This window comes from Lycium ferocissimum, chromosome 11, assembly GCF_029784015.1.
Source record: "Lycium ferocissimum isolate CSIRO_LF1 chromosome 11, AGI_CSIRO_Lferr_CH_V1, whole genome shotgun sequence".
In the NCBI taxonomy this organism is placed as follows: domain Eukaryota; kingdom Viridiplantae; phylum Streptophyta; class Magnoliopsida; order Solanales; family Solanaceae; genus Lycium; species Lycium ferocissimum.
Window position 1 is genome coordinate 31,694,701 of NC_081352.1, and position 17,752 is coordinate 31,712,452.

General features: G+C 32.9%; 1 long non-coding RNA gene across 2 annotated transcripts; it reads left to right on the forward strand.

Moving 5' to 3' along the window:
- The first annotated feature begins 12,303 nt into the window (after window positions 1–12,303).
- Window positions 12,304–17,725, forward strand: LOC132036277 (uncharacterized). Of its 2 annotated transcripts, XR_009409548.1 has the most exons (4): window positions 12,304–13,188; window positions 13,277–13,420; window positions 16,864–17,046; window positions 17,403–17,725. It is a non-coding gene; the product is annotated as an uncharacterized LOC132036277 (long non-coding RNA). The 2 variants fall into 2 exon arrangements; XR_009409547.1 differs by having other exon boundaries at window positions 12,304–13,420.
- The last annotated feature ends 27 nt before the right edge of the window (window positions 17,726–17,752 follow it).

Genomic DNA, 17,752 nt, shown 5'->3' on the forward strand with positions numbered 1-17,752 from the left:
GATATTTGACCTTTTCTTTAGTAACGTGTACCTCTAAATGTGAGTTCTCGCTAATTCTTTTTTTTCCATAGTTCTTGTCAAATCTAACAAACAGAGTTAGATGAATATTTTGTTGGAGACTAAAAGTGTTTATTTTTGACGAACTTAAAGGACTAAAATTGTTAAGTGCATACTTAAGAGACTACTTTTAACATATCTTCATAGTTAAGAGACTACTTTTAACATACCTTCATAGTTAAGAGACTATTAGGGCTGTTCACAGCTTTGGTTAAAACCAAAACCAAACTGAAAATTTAACCAAACCGAATAAAAAAAACCGACATTTGGTTTGGTTTGGTTTGGTTTGGTTTTAAATTTGAAAACCGATAATATTTGGTTTGGTTATGGTTATAGTAAAAAATAACCGAATAAATAACCGAACCAAACCGATAATTATATACATAAAATTTATAATTATTTATATGTATAATATTAACTTTTCATAAATAATTAAAATATTTTATACCTTTTAATTATTAATTTAATTTTCGTCTACTTATTTTTAAGGCCCACGTCTTAAAAGAATATGTCCAAGTCCAACAATCCAAGCCCAACTCTAATAAGTCGTAAGCATAAGGGTAAAAAGTAAAAATCCTACTATCTCTTTTCATTTTACATTGCCATCAGCATGTCTTTCCCTCATTATGCAAGAAAGTTCGCCCTGGGCCATGAGGAAAAAGAGCTTCATAAGAAATTTGAAGAATGTAGAGAGAGAATATTTGAATTGTCACGGCTAGTCATAAATTGAAAACCGAACTAAACCGAACCAAACCGACAATAACCAAACCGGTGGTTATTATTTTACTTGGTTTGGTTATGGTTTTAGACATTTAAAAACCGACTAAATTGGTTTGGTTATGGTTTTAACCAATAACCGACCCAAACCGAACCATGAACACCCCTAGAGACTATTTTTATCAACTTGAGGCAAAGTTAAAGGACCAAAACTGTTAATTGCATAGTTAAAGGACTATTTTGAACCTACCCTCGTGGTTAAGGGACTGTCTTTCTTCACTTGACCCTGCTAACTGTTGTCTTAAAATGATTACATGCACTACCAACATTTATCACACAGATAGAGGATTCACATAATTTTCTTGTCTCTGAGACAATTATGTACTTGAAAAAGCTAAATTTTAAATCTAATTCTTAAAACAGAAACCTGCAAAATGCCAACCCCTCGGTTTTTTCTCTTCTTTTACGCCATCAGTCTCCTAGGCGTCTGCTGCTGCTATTCTCCTAGGGGTGGGTGGTCTAAAAAATAAAAAAAACTTTTCTAATTTTTTTTTTGGAGGGTAGTGGGGTCCGGAGGAGGGGGTAAGGGAGTAATATTTTATATCTAGTTCATCGGCCATGGACATATTATAGTGATTCCGCTAGTATTTTGGTAGTGCCACCAAGCTGCTCCTTTGTAGAGACTTTCCTCTAGCTAATTATTAGTGTAATATTTTGTGCTGTATTTGATTGGAAATGAGCTTGTTGTAGTGATTCTGTATTTACTTTCACTGATCTTTCTATCCCTCCTACATGATTCTGCATTTTGTGTGGAAACCTCGTTTCAAAGATTCCTTTTACAATCAGAATTGTAAAACCAAGAAGCAACTCACATTATGGAGTATCTGATTTTGGTTCTTTATTTTTATTAGGTTATTTTCTTGCTGAGTAAAGGATAAAAATGACATCGGAGTTGATTTCTACAAAGGAAGTGATGAAAACATTGCCAGAATGCTTAGTTGATCCTCTGTTGCCTTTGAAAATGTCTGACGATACGGAATTTCCTGCTCTTTCTCAGCAGCAATCTGTAGCCAAACAGGTCTTCTTTGGTTTCCTTTCACCCTTTCCTAATGATGCGGGTTCTCTCTTTACCTTGTACACTCATTACATGGTATTCTTTTTGACCCTTGACATTTGAAAAAGTAAGCATGTGCGATTTCATTTTTTTTTCCATTTATTAACTTAGTATTCCTTTCTAACGTTCCTTTTAGTGTTTAAAACTTTTGAGGATATGTTACAGTAGCAGTGCTATCAGAGTTTTTTCTATGTAAATTTAGCTCTAATACCACTTGTTTTTGTGATTTGATCACATAACACTTAATAGGGTCAAATTTGGAAAAACATGGTTAATTCTTTCTTGATTTGATAACCGGACACTCTTTTTGACCCAAGAAAAGTAAGTGGACACTTTTTTTTATTCGGAGGGAGTACTTTTTGATTCCGTATTTACTTTCACTGATCTTTGTATCCCTCCTACTTGATTCTGCATTTTGTGTGGAAATCTCTGTTTTGGCATTCCTTTTTACAACTGTAGAATAATAAAACCAAGAAGCAACTCACATTATAGAGTATCTGATTTTGGTTCTTTATTTTTATTAGGTTGTTTTCTTGCTGAGCAAAGGATAAGAATGACATCGGAGTTGATTTCTATAGAGGAAGTGGTGAAAACATTGCCGGAATGCTTAGTTGATCGTCTGTTGCCTTTGAAAATGTCTGACGATACGGAGTTCCTGCTCTTTCTCAGCAGTAATCTGTAGCCAAACAGGTCTTCTTTGATTTACTTTCACCCTTTCCTAATGATGTGGGTTCTCTCTTTACCTTGTACACTCATTGCATGGTATTCTTTTTGACCCTTGATATTTGAAAAAGTAAGCATGCGCGATTTCATTTTTTTTTCCATTTATTAACTTAGTATTCCTTTCTAACGTTCCTTTTAGTGTTTAAGACTTTTGAGGATATGTTACAGTAGCAGTGGTATCAGAGCTTTTTCTACGTAATTTAGCTCTGATACCACTTGTTTTTGTGATTTGATCACATAACACTTAATAGGGCCAAATTTGAAAAAAACAAGGTTAATTCTTTCTTGATTTGATAACCGGACACTCTTTTTGACCCAAAAAAAGTAAGTGGACATTTTTTTTTTTATTCGGAGGGAGTACTATTTTACTTAAATTTCACACCAAACAAAATAATAATTTAATTAATTTCCTAATAATTAAGATTTCAAAATCAAATAAAAATTACTATAATTTTATTTCCTTTTGGAGACAATGAATAAACGTGAATTCAACTTCCTATAATTTCTATTAGAATTGACAATTTAATTAAAGAGCTTGTCCGAAAAAACAAGTATATATGAAAAGAAGGATTTATAAACCAAAAAGGAATTGAAAGTCAAGAAGGAAAAAGAACGAAGAAGTCTTACACTAAATTAGGAATAGACTCTATTTTTATACCTTCTTCCCAGTATACTGTGCAATTCCAAGTTTTCTTGCTTTTTACAATCTAATTAAAGAGCTTATCTGGGAAAATAATTATTATGGAAATAAGGATTTATAAACCAAAAAGGAATGGAAAGTCAAAAAGGAAAAAAGAGCGAAGAAGTCCTACACTAAATTAGGAATATACTCTATTTTTATACCTTCTTCCCAGTGTATTGTCGAATTCCAAAGTTTTCTTGCTTTTTTTTTTCTTATATAATATTATATATTCCTCAGATACAACATTCACACAATTTTGGAATTGAATGTTGACAACCATTGAGGCAAGCAACTTGATGCATAGAAGAAACTCTATTTTAAATTTATTTGTTTTAATATCAAGTTATGAACTTTCGTAATCCAGTTCAACTGTTCCAATTTTCTGTCATCCTTCTTTGCATCAAAATTCTTATGTTTTAAAATTTCTGTTTTATAGGTATATATCATGCAAGAACGAATCAAGTAAATTGTCATATGGTTCTGTAACAATCAATGAGGTATTCTTCAAAAAGCTATATATTGAAGTCACAAAGGCATCCTATTTTCTGATATTTATGCTAGCTAAACGGTTTGGACCAACTCATGAAGATCATCCAGTGTAAGAATGAATAAAGTAAATTGGCATACGATTCTGTAAGGCACTACCTAATTCATAAGTCTTCTTCTTTACTATTTATGCTTGTGGAGTTTTGAATTTATTAGGAACTTTTGGATTTCTAAAGCCAGCCCTCCAAAGACATAGTTTTCAATAAGTTTTTACTTTTTATTTTATTCTCTAAACCTATGTTTTGCATCTATGTGCATTCTTGTTTCAATTTTGCAAAGTGAAATTACCGGACTTTGTTTACCTTTATCGAAACTATGTAAAAGTTACATGGTAGAATGACATAGCTCATAAGTTGCCAAACATGGCTATCTAATATTGATTCAATTTTATATTTTTAAATTATCGAATTTATCACCTTCAAGCAGATAAATTAAGTTTAATTCTACTTATAGTTTAAAACATTCACAAATTTAAGTATGCCATAATTTCATCTCACGTCATAGTATTTGTATATCTCATCTAAATGTAATAAATAAGCTTTATGCTCAAGATAAGTTAAATATAAATATTTTATACAAAATGAACTCTACCGACAGAGCAACAACTCTTTTTTTGGGTTGAATCTAACCTACAACAGCGGCTACTAACTACTACCATGTTGGGCAAGCTCTTTGGCCTCCCGTTTTGGAACATGTCTCTCCATTTCAGGCCTCTTGCTTCTTGAATTACTCTGCACCACATTATCATTCTTCAGAGGACCAATTGAATCAGATCCAGTTCTCTGACTTGCTTCAGCACCATACTTAGTTTTGCTTTGAGACCGTACATGTGCCCACACAACCCTACCACCTCACTGAAACTTATCAGTATGCATATTAGAGTGTTGATTTCTCTGCTCCTGCGAGGGTGCTGAGGTTTCATTTGGTTAATTACTCGACCATGACCTTCTTCCATTTGCAAAAGAGAACTCTGGTCAGAAGGTTGCACAACATTATCACCACTTGCTGCCTGAACTGAGCTCATATCCAGAACTAACTTAGAAGAATTCAACTTCTCTTGTTGTGCACGAACTTTAGTAGGATTACTATCATTTTGCATTGGTAATGGAGAAGCTAAAGTTGCATTGTGTGCTTGAGGTTTGACAGTAGACACCACTTTTTCAGGGGGTGAGAAGCCTTGCTGATCTTACTTGATAACATCAGGGGATAAGTCTTTTTCAGCCTTCTATAAGGGAGCATCACCTGGCTACTTACGACGATACAATTCCTCTATTTAGCTCGAGCTTTGGCTCTCTGTTGTTTCGCTCGTTCTTCCTCTTCTTTCTCCCATTGTAAGTGACGCTGCCTGATATACTCTTCCCTATTTGCGCGCTAATTGAAAACAAGTAGCATGTATTTAGATAAAAGGGAATAAACAACTAAATTTAAAGAGTAAAAGTAAGCATACTACCTGAGCCCGGGTATCTGCTGAATCATGCAAATCTGACACAGATTCTTTTTCACCACTCACGCTTATATCAGTTAGAGCTTGCCCAACAGCGTCAACTTGAGGTTCCTTCAGTCTAAGCCGCCAAAGAGAAGATATACCGAATTTTTTTTTCACGACAAGAATATGATAAAAATTACAAGGTCCGATCAGGATATATATTCTTACAATAATAAGAAACAAATAATGGTAACTATGCTTACTTTGTTACATGCATTATACAAACAACCATTTGGCCTTTTCTACCTCTTTACCTGTCCCTTCCACAAATAGTTTCTTACCCGATGTATCCTGTGACAAGGTAAAAAAATTGGTCAAATAGAAGAACTGCTAACACAATCGTAAAGAATTTCAGAACATTCCAACACAGTAAGTTTCATTTGGCTAACAAGCACTGGTTAGGATTTCACCTGCACATGAATGCCACTCGTGGATTCCATAACCTTCATAAATGATTTTTCCTCCAAAATGAGATTAACCTAAAACACACGCAACATAAATCAGCGATTAGTAGAATGTTGACCGCAAGATGAGCCAACTGTAACACCAAAACTCACATTTGAAGATGCAAAAAAATCCAAAACTCACATTTGAAAATGCAGAAAGATTGACTTGGTGTGGTTTTGATTCCAACATGCCATCCTCTTCAACTTTATTCATGAAATCGTCCAATAGATTCTTGCGATACTCATCAACTTCCTTTACCATGATATCATACTTATCGCAAGCAGATTTTATTAGACCCAGGTTTGAAGATTGAGAAATCAAACTTGGTGGAGGAGATTCTAAAGAAAAAATAGCATGAATGATTATTAAATAACAATAAAAATCCATGTTCAAACAGACTGCAGAAAATTTTCAACTATACAAGTTTTTTACCTACTTATATTTTCATCTTGTGCTAAATATTAATGGGGTTTTTGTTATCAAGCACTAAAGTGATAATTAAGATTAATTTCATTTTGATGAATAGCATCAGCAGATCAACTGAGAATTTGAAGCTGCAAGAGCTAAGGAAATAGGTAAAACATGATATGAATTGCATTAAGAGAAAACTTGAAGTTGAATTTCGGAATTTGAAAAACACCAAAAAGTTTTTTTCACTCCAAATCACTCACAAAAATCCAAAAACAATTCCAAGTTGTATTCATGGCCAAACACAACTCCAATTTTCAAACACCATTGTTAAGTTTGAAAACAAAAGCTACTTTTTTCAAATTTCACAATCTTCATGTCTAAACGGGCCTTGGATAGTTTTCACTTGTTTGGAAATTCAAAAACTCCAAAAAGTTGCTTTCACTTTTTTCACTCCGAATTACTCACAAAAATTCAAAAACAACCCCAATTTGTATTCATGTCCAAGCACTTGATGCTAGGTCATCTAACAAATTAAGTAAATATTTGGCTCAAAATTGTATGCTAGTAATTGAGACTCTCCATCAAAACATCTTCTTGATGCTCATTAATGAATTCTTTTACTTCATTAAAAAAAGATGATAACAATGAGCAGAGTTACTGACACTTTTTTATCCTTCAGATAATAGTCAGACAACTTAGATGACACTAACTAAGGCCTTAAATAAGAACAAGAACCATAACAGTATGAAATTCAAGTGAAAGGAATAAAAATATCCTAATGAAACTACTGAACTTGACTCACACGCATGAACATTAAAAGTAGGTTCTGAGCATGCTGCGGATGATTCAGCTGTAATGGGCCTTTTTCTCCAACCATCATCTTGACTATTAAAAAAAAAAAAAAAACTGGTCTTACTAAGATGATCATTTCTTCTTTGCACACCATGAGATGGCCTCCTGCGAGGAAGATGTTTTTCGTAAAGGGAAAAGCAGATCCAGGAAGTATCAAGCACAATATAAAGAACCACCTTGACATGGCAACTATTGGATAACCTCCCTTGTTCCCCGTGGTTCCAGAAGTATGAGTTCTTTCCAATGACATAAGACCACTTTTAGATTCATTTATTGAATTGGTAACCTAAAAATTTAGTTCTGATTTATTCATGTCCTCTTCTGACGAAACATACAACGCTTCAAAAGGTCCATCAGATGCTCGGACCTTTGCATTTAGACCTTCAATCTTGTTAGGATGAATCTTTGGCAGTCACTGCAGGAGCTGAACCCTTTTCAGCAGCTGAGGTCCTTCTAAGGTCCATCAGTTACAATGCTTCATAAGGTCCATCAGACGCGTTTTTGACTTCAATAGCTTATTGAAGAATACCTCATTGATTGTTACAGAACCGTATGACAATTTACTTAATTTATTCTTGCACGATATATACCTATAAAACAGAAATTTTAAAACATAAGAATTTTGATCCAAAGAAGGATAACAAAAAATTGGAACAGTTGAACCAGATTATGAAAGTTCATAACTTGATATTAAAAAAAAAAAAAATTAAAATGGAGTTTCTACGCATCAAGTTGCTTGGCTCAATGGTTGTCAACAGTCAATTCCAAAATTGTGTGAATGTGTGTATCCGAGGAATATATAATACTATATAAGAAGAAAAAAAGCAAGAAAACTTTGGAATTCGACAGTACACTGGAAGAAGGTATAAAAATAAAGTCTATTCCTAATTTAGTAGAGGACTTCTTCGTTCTTTTTTCCTTCTTGACTTTTCATTCCTTTTTGGTTTATAAATCATTTCCATTCCTTTTTGGTTTATAAATCCTTCTTTCCATATATAGTTATTTTCCCGGACAACTATATATTTGTGGTTTATAAATCTTTATCTGTCCTTTTAAAAAAAAAAAACAAATTGAGTCTCAAAGGGGATATTTTATATAATCAGAAAAGTAAAGGGTTCAAACAGCAAAAAAAGAGAAGTACAGAAAGTAAAAAGGAAAGTAAAGAACTAAAATCCCTAATTTTGCTCGTATCTCTCATTTGTTGTCAATAAATTGCTCTCTGGCGATTGCAGTGCACCTCTGTCAACTAGATTTCTAAGAGAATCTTGCCATCTTAGCTTGTCCGTTGGGCTTCGCAGGTAAGCTCCAGTTCATCTCTAAGTAATTTATCTCCATCATTGTAGTTTACCTACATTGGTCTTGGAAAGTTTGTTTGTTTGTTTTTTTTTTTTTTTTTAGTTAGCATGAGATGCTTCTATCATTGTATTGTGATGCAATAGTTCTAGTTTCTGTTTACCAATAATAGAATGAGTATTTCCAACCTTCAAATTTTTGAAAAGATATATGTCAACACATGGCACGGCACGGTTACAACGCACAGAGGCTCAATTGAAAAGGATGTGAAGTGTACTGCACAACTCTATCCTGACTTAACACGAGCAATGCATTTTGTTAATACTTTATATAACCTCAATAGCATACACTTTGCAAAGTCTCTTGGTACAATAGAAGTTAATAACGGAACGTGGGCCGTTGTAGAACCCCTAACTTCATTGCAAACTTGGATAAAAGAACTCAAATTTGTTTGGTATTATAATTTCAATGGAGATGTCATTGGATTTTAGCGAAGAAGTTCAAGAAAAGTTTTGGTAAGCTGACCCATTTTCACTTTTTTATTTTTATTGCAGTATTTATTTCAATCAAGTTCACTGATTTTATTTTGTCTTTCATTTTTGAAATACTAGACAAATCGTGTATGACTGTTTAAAGTTTCAACCATTTACAACTAGTTTTATTCTTATTGCTAATTTCCCTATTTTTTTTTTTTTTGGTCTATTTGACTTATGATTTAGAATATTGAATTACATTTTTTTACACTAATATTGCAAAGATTTTTTTTATTTTTTTTTTGGATATAACTAGGCTGAGTCGGTACATTGGTGGGTCGGAACCCGAGCTTTCACATGGGCCGGTCTATCACGCTCAGGACCTCGTCTGGCCCAATCCCCTCCCCGGAACCCCCCTTGGACCATGCCAGGTCGATCCAGACCGGGTTTTAGCCAATGCAGCAGCCATATTTTCCATGCAAACCTATATTCTTTATTATGGCCTACATAATTGAAAATATGACATCGAAATGGTGAAATAAATGGAGCAACACTCTAAACCTATAGACTATAATACTAGCACGTTTTCTTTCCAAGTTTTCAGCTAATGAAGCAACAGGCAAACAATATCCCCTACAAATTACAAGTTTAATTTCCAGCGAGTATTCTAGGATTTCTTTAATTTCAAGTTTTGCAGTTTCATCTATTGCAAACGAGTAAAGTGCAATGTTAAACTAATTATAAAGCAAGTTATATTGATGAATTTTTAGTTCATTTATGGTTCTGCAACCGATCCTACCAACCAATGCCTCTACGTAGTAAGAAAGGGACGAAAACATCCAAAAATAACGAGACTGTTAAAAAGTTGTTCAATCCACTCCAGTGGAGTGCATTTAACTCTTTTAATTAATTTGCTCCTTTAAGAAAAGAGTAGTGAAAATTACTTCTGAAACAAAAACACTAGTTAATTTAATTTCTTCCTATCTACCTATGTTTCGATAGGCAGATGATTCGGTACATGTGTGAGAATGAGATAGCAAACACTCAGTGAAATAATTGAGGTGTGTACAAACTGATACGGATATTGTTGTTATAAAAAAATCTAAAATAAATTTAATAAACAGTGAAATTTACTTTGCCATTTATTATGGAAAAGTTTCAATAGTAGTCTCAATGCTATTTGATTGTGCGTACGTCAAAACACCTCACTTCAACTAAAGCTCTTCTTCCACTGTTTTAATTCTTTGTTGTGTCCAGAAATCTGGAGGAAATTATTTCCAATGATCATTTGCAATTAGAGTAAGAAAATGATTTTATGAAGATCTCGTGTTTTAAATTTTACTGATCTCCGAAGAGAAATGTCATATATATGACAAAAGAACATTTAAAATGTGTCATTGGACCTATCTTCACCATAGAATAAAGGAATAGAACTAGAGGAGTAATTAAGGTGTTATCGATGTGGTTAATTGTGCATTGGTAGAAGAATACAAGTTAAGTCTACAAAATTAGACGAATGAGTAATACTATATAGTAGTACTTCTTTAGTAATTATAAGGCACAAATATTTTCTAGTTTTATGGCTAGTCCAATCAGGCATGCGTACGGATAACATGTTCTTGTCAAGTGTACATTAGTCAACGAATTTAAATTATTTCCTATGAGAATAATCGATAAGCTCTTAATTTTAAATGTTAATATTAAATCCTCCCAAAGTTTAAATTTTGTGCATTGAGACCGTATAATGTTTTACACTATCGGGTAAAATTGATTTATAATAATAGATAACTCTTTATATCAAGCCTAATACGTTAACTTGATAAGCCTGTAACAGTTAAATTATACGGATATTGTTAGAATTATTTATACTGACAATGCATATAATTTAAATCATAAGCATACATATCAATGATCAATCCCTCTACGTATGGACCCATTTAAAGATAACCTATGCAAAATATTGATTAGTGCATACATCAATACACACATAGGAGACAGTGCAATCGTGGAATTACATGCAATTTTGATTTTGTGTATATGTAGTCTTTGTCTACTAGTTTTCATTCAGACTTGAGCTGGTCGCATGACATCATTTTATTATTTTATAAAAGGCTTTATATACATCATTATAATAAATAATAACAATGAGAAGACCTCGAAGAAAAAGCAGATTAGTATATGTTTCTTTATAGACTATATGAACCTCTTAACAGAGAGGTGGATGGAAGTTCCTATACGAAACATAAAAATATATGTGAAATCATTAAAATTTTCAATCACTATCAAATTTCAGAAATCATAATTTTAAATGTACAATTAGTTTTGTGCTAACAACTTGAAGGTTCAACTAATCAAATTTAAATGTTAAATTCATCAAGTTAAAATCTTAAATTGGTCTTTTCCTTTTTGTCAATCAATGACGTTAACTAGGTACTAGTAAATAAAATTTTGTATATTCTATTTCATTCAGGACCTAGTCTTTTTCGGATTCGGTTCGTATACGATGTATAGCAATTAAAATATAAATTTACAATTTGTCGCAGCCCAACACTGACCAAATCAAACATCAAACTATATGAATGCCATTTGTTATAATACCAAGAAAAGTTCTTTATTTTTTAGGAAAGATATTTTTTAAAAACACATAAATCTACTACATACCTAATTTCATTTTTTAAAGTTTTCTTACCAAGAATACAAGTGGAAGAAACTATTATAAAGCCATGAATTTGCAAGCTATTACTTACTATATCCAACACATAACACATTATTACAACGTCTAAAGCTTATTGAAAATGTCAAGTGCAAGGCCATTTTCTACATTAGTTATTTTTGTTGTAATGTTTTCAGTAGCAATAACATTGACGGGAATATCTGAAGGGCAAACAAGTCCTCCAACAATTTCTCCTGTTCTTCCTCCAATATCTGGTGGTGGAGAAAATAGTCCAGCTCCCTCTGTTGCTGTTGTTAACTTTTCTCCAAATTTCTCGGTGACCATGATCGTCGCGTTGCTCGTTTCATTTTCTCTCTCTTTTTTCTACTAGATATTCATAGATCTGTATAATTTCTCATTTGTTCATGGTGATTGTGAAGTTAGAGGGAGATGAATGATGATGCTTCTTTGGCACATCATGTTTAGTTGTGTTTGTTGATCTATTTCTTTGATGATTGTTCTGTTTTGGAATAAAGTTGAATCTATTTCTGTGTGTTACACATAAAAGATATCAATGTGTCATGCTCTTTATTTGTGAACTTGTGATGGTACATCTTACTAATCAGCATGAAGCTGATCTTTGTAAGTGCTTGAGATGATGAGGACTCATAGCCTTAATAGTTGAAACTTACAAATTGCTTGTATGGTCCTTCTTAAGAACTCAACTCTGTACTTGTTTGGAAGTTTTTATTTTAAGAATGGTTAATATAAAGAAGAAAATGAATCTACCAACCCAAGGGTGTGACTTGCTGGTTAATGAAATGGAGGGAGAACCATGAGCTACTCGTTACCTGTACTGGTGAGAGGTAATAGACACTTGGTGAAATTAGTCGAAGTGTGCAAAAATTGGTTCAGACATATTTTTGATATTTGAGCAAGAGCCCTTCCACACGGATTTTCGAACACTATATAAGACCTACTTTTCTTTGTTCGACCATTTGTTGTGTAGTTTTAACAAACCAATATGAATGCTAATTACATCACCATCAGCACTAACGAATGAAAACATGTTGCACTTTCATATTAAAATTTAAAATGTTAATCTTTCATTCACAATAAAACAAAGCTTGGGGCACAAATACATTAATCTCTTATCACCGATATCCTTTAACCTCATGAACATGGTAAAAATTTATCAAATTCAAGTCCTGAAGTTTTGGTTCAATTTCTTTTTTTTTTTTTTTTTTTTTTGGGGGGATATGAATAACTACAAAAACATATGCTGCATGTTGAATTTGGATTGTCAGTCCAGCCTGGTAAATGTGATGCTATCTGAGACCACCTGCATACGAATAGCTGATCTACAACAACAATTTACGCTTTATAGCAAGCTTGATATGATAATCTGAATAAGAATTTAACTTATATACACTTACGTGTGAAAAGTTCTTACATTTACAAAAATTCTGACCGACCAATTCAGCCAAATTTCCCATCAAAGTATCAGTTTGCTCTTATTCTACCATGGAGGTACAAAAGAAAGGCAAAGGCCTAATGAAGAATATAAATCTAGATACGTTCCTTTTTAATCCAGAGACGTTGAAGTTTATTGAACACATCTTTGGTGGAGCCAAACTTGTTCCTACTACTCAACCTAGAATTTATAACATCACTGGTCATGCAGACCAAATAGACCGTGTCTAGTCCTGGATTAATCGTATTTGTTTTCGCGATGTAAGATATATTTATTATAATGGGGTAATTTTATTTATATGTACGCCATGTGCGTGAACCAGATTTATTTATTTTTTGAAATATATAGGGCCCTTGTCGTCTAGACTACGATCTTGATTCTCCAGATTATGATCCAACTCATCATGAACATATACCTGGGTTTGACATTTTTTTTTTTGCTGATGTCCCCGACAACCTGAAGCTGAAATTTGGAAGTCATATTCAAGTTGAGGTAACTTCTTTTTCAGCTTTTGCCTCTTTTAGCCCTATTATTATTTACATGATGATTTGAGAAGATGAAACAACAATTTTTACGCCTATTTTTGAAATGGAAATACGAAATCCTCTAATTAGTTTGTAAAGTACATCAATTAATTCTCTTGTTATTATTTGTTGATAATGTGTTTTGACCTGCCCCCCCCCCCCCCCGCCTCTTTGCCATCCCTAGGGGCCAACTTTTCTTACATCTTCCTACCTTGTACATGGATCGGGTTGGTTCGAATTTCTTAAACACCAAACCAAACCAATTGCGTCGGGTTTTTAAATTTATACACCAAACCAAACCAATAAAATTCGGGTTTTTCAACCTCGGGTTTTCTCGGGTTTTTCGGGTTTTTTTTTCCGGAATAGTCTTGATACAAAACATGTAACTTTTACTTCAAAAATTTCTTTAGTCCTAGTAAGATACCACTATTTAATTAAGGTGTTTCTTAAGAAAATAACACAAAATGTGAGAAGAGTGACGGATTGTATTAAAATATTCAACAAAAGCTAATAAAATCTTTTAAAATAAATATTGCTAATTAACAAGCCATAAAGAAAATGACCATAGTCTAAAAATACTAAGTCATGCTAAAATAAGTACTTTTTTTTGCGCGGAGTGCCCTTCTTTTGGGCTGGTCTTTATAATTTGCCCCTCATTTATGTCTTCTTTAAATTTTGCCCTTGCCGCCTGTTTAATGAAAGTTTTTTGACGAAACTATCCTTACCCCATTAAAATCCTTTTTATTTCGTCATTTGCCCCTTTTTTTTTTTTTTTTTTTGCTTCTTCTTTCCTCCTCTGTTTTGTGTTTGTCTCATATGTTCTAAAACGTAGGTACGAATTTGGATTTTTTGCTCGTTTCAATATTTGTTTTTATGTTAAATTGTTATTTGTTGAATTAATATCTTTGTCTTCATCGTTTTTTATATTTAATTGATCCTTTTTTATTTAAAATGATAATGTCTTGTTATAGTGTCTCGTATGATTTTTTGAACTTTAGTTTCATTCCCATGTATATATTTTAGTTTTTTGAATGTCGTATTATGAATGTCGTAATATGTTTTAGTTGATTTTGATATGCGTTTTGGTTTTTTCTTTGTTGAATCATTGAAGTTTTTTCGTGAATCATTGCTTTATGTTGTTGTTGGTGTTTTTATTTAATAACGGTTTTTGTGAAGAATGTGTTTGTTTGAGGCAACATATGCCCTGGGTCCGGCAAAGTTATTGATTTTTGGCGAAGTTATGCGGTTCCGGCATAAAGTTAAAGCTTTTGTTCCGCATAACTTCATGAATTAAGTTAATTTATGTGTGCTTGGTTTTATGGTGTTTTCGGTTAATAATTTTGATTTTTATGCAATCTTATGTGTTTTTGGTGTTGTTTTGTTAATAATGTTTTGTTTTGGTTATGAAAAATGAAAGTTTGCCTCTCACGGCATACTTTGTAATTTTTTAAAGTGAACTTCTCGCCCTCCCCAGACTTGTCTAATTCTTAACACTTGTGTATTTTTTTGTTTTGGTTATGAAAAATGAAAGTTTGCCTCTCACGGCATACTTTGTAATTTTTTAAAGTGAACTTCTGCCCTCTCCGGACTTGTCTAATTCTTAACACTTGTGTATTTTTTTATTTTGCTTATGAAAATGAAAGTTTGCCGCTAACAGCATACTTTGTTCTTTTGTAAAGAGAACTTCTGCCTCCTCCGGCAGACTTGTCTAATTCTTAACACTTGTGTACTTTTTTATTTTGCTTATGAAAATGAAAGTTGCCTCTAACAGCATACTTTGTTCTTTTGTAAAGTGAACTTCTGCCTCCTCGGGCATACTTTTCTAGTTCTTAACACTTGCGTAAATTTTTGTTTTGCTCATGAAAATGAAAGTTTGCCTCTAACAGCATACTTTGTTCTTTTGTAAAGTGAAATTCTGCCTCCTCCGGCATACTTGTCTAATTCTTAACACTTGTGTAATTTTTTATTTTGCTTATGAAAATGAAAGTTGCCTATAACAGAGATACTTTGTTCTTTTCTAATGTAAACTTCTGCCTCCTCCGGCATACTTGTCTAGTTCTTAACACTTGTGTATTTTTTTTTTATTTTCCTTATGAAAATGAAAGTTTGCATGCTACACAAAGATACTTTGTTCTTTTCTAATGTAAACTTCGCCTCTTCCCGCATACTTGTCTAATTCTTAATATTTGTGTATTTTTTTTATTTTGCTTATGAAAATGAAATTTGCCTCTAACAAAGATACTTTGTTCTTTTGTAAAGTAAACTTTCGCCTCCTCCGACATACTTGTTCGTAACTTTGCTCGATTATTTTTTGTCAATCGAAGTTACTATAATTTCAAGTCTAAGTCATTGAGCATTGTATACTAATCAAATGGAACGTATAAACTAATAAAAATCGAACAAAGCAATAAATTTGATCAATTCTATGTTGTTGAGTAAAATTATGATTCGCAATGTTGAATCTCAACCGCATATCGCTTGTTTAGTTCATAGAAGATGATTTGTTGTTATTTTCAAATATTAACAAATCTAAACTTAATAAAGCATGAAATTGAGTTGAATTACATTCAATTGAAACGCTATATATTATATATTTTATCTTTTTCGATGTTGTAGCAGCAAAATCAATGGAGATTTCTCCGGTGAAATGTTGGAACGATGGAACGATTGAAAGGTTTGTTGTTGAAATGATGGATAGGTTTAATTGGATGTTTGGGGTTCATTACAGACTTTTAGATTTTTATATGTTATGGGTAGGGATAGTAAAGTCTTTTTCTTATTATCTTTTAGCTTAGAAGGGCAAATATTAAAGACCACGCATTACGGGGGCAAAAATTAAAGACCAGCGCATTTGAAGGGCATTCGCGCCAATTGCCCAAATAAGTACAGCTAATAAGTATTAATTACATGACAAAGAAAAAAACCTTAAGTTATGTATTTTCACTCTCTAAATTAATTATGCAAAACTAAAGAATAGATATCCAACATTATTGTCCAACATTATTGTCATTCCTAGTGGTAAATTGAATTTCTTTGTTAGCATTAGTGCCTGAGTTGGTTTTGGTTTGGACTTTATTTGAGTTACTAACATCCATAGGATATAAAACTTATTGACATTCAAAATTCTAAGTTCAAGCTTGAATAATATGATAATAGATAAAAAACTACGAAAAAATTTAAGAAATATTTATAAATTACATTACAAATAAATATTTTTATGTATAAAATATTTTAAAAATTGAATACATGTAATGTCGAACTTGCAGTTCGGTTTGACTTTTTTTTAGTTAAAACCAAACCAAACCAATTATGGTTGATTTTTTTTTCCAACACCAAATCAAGTCAAACCAAACTACTAGTCGGTTTTTTCTCAATTTGTCGATTTACTTTGTACACCCCTGCTTGTCACAGGTGATTCCTCTGTGGACATCTGAGCGCTCACAAAAAGAATAATTTGACGCGTGCCCAACGGAACTGGTTGGGGATGCATTCCGAAAGCTGGCTCACATATTGCGTGATGGTGATAACTTTGGTTCCTACTACGCACGTAAGGCCGGGGGTTATTACAAGGGAAGTTTTTACAACGAAGCTGATGTGTTTGGTCGACAATTTATAATTAATGTACCCAATAACAACAACAACAAACTTCAAAGTTATGTTATTCAGGTAACTTAGTTTTCTTCTTTTGGTGTGATTTTGCTTTTATGAAGAATTTACTTGAGCTTTCTTACATTTTGTCACAGCTGATTGCTTTAAAGGTGCCCGATATGTCTACCTAAATAAAACAATCTGATAGGCAAATGATTGCGGACAAATTGGAAGAGTTAGCCCACACATTGTGTGAGGTATGGGTACTTGGGGTAATATTCCTAGATGTTACATATAATCTTACAAGTTTGCTAATGTGTATTTGTAGTTTGTTACTGATTAATATCAGTGTTGTTGTGCAGGAGGAGGAAGAGAAGAAGCAGAAGGAGGATTTTTCTCCTGGTCCAGCTCCCTCAGCTGTTGTTGCTGATTTTTCTCCAAGTCTCTCTGTGATCATGATCGCATTGCTCGTTCCGTTTTTTTCTCTCTTTCTTCTACTAGATATTCATAGATTTGTATAATTTGTCTTTGTTCATGGTGATTGTGAGATTAGAGCTACATGAACGATGATGCCTCTTTGGTACATCATATTTATTTCGTTGTGTTTCTTTGATGGTTGTTTTGTTTTGTAATAAATTTGAATTAGTCATCGACTATATGAATCCTTATTGATCATGTTTCTTCATTTAAATTCATCACAGGCTATCCTTTG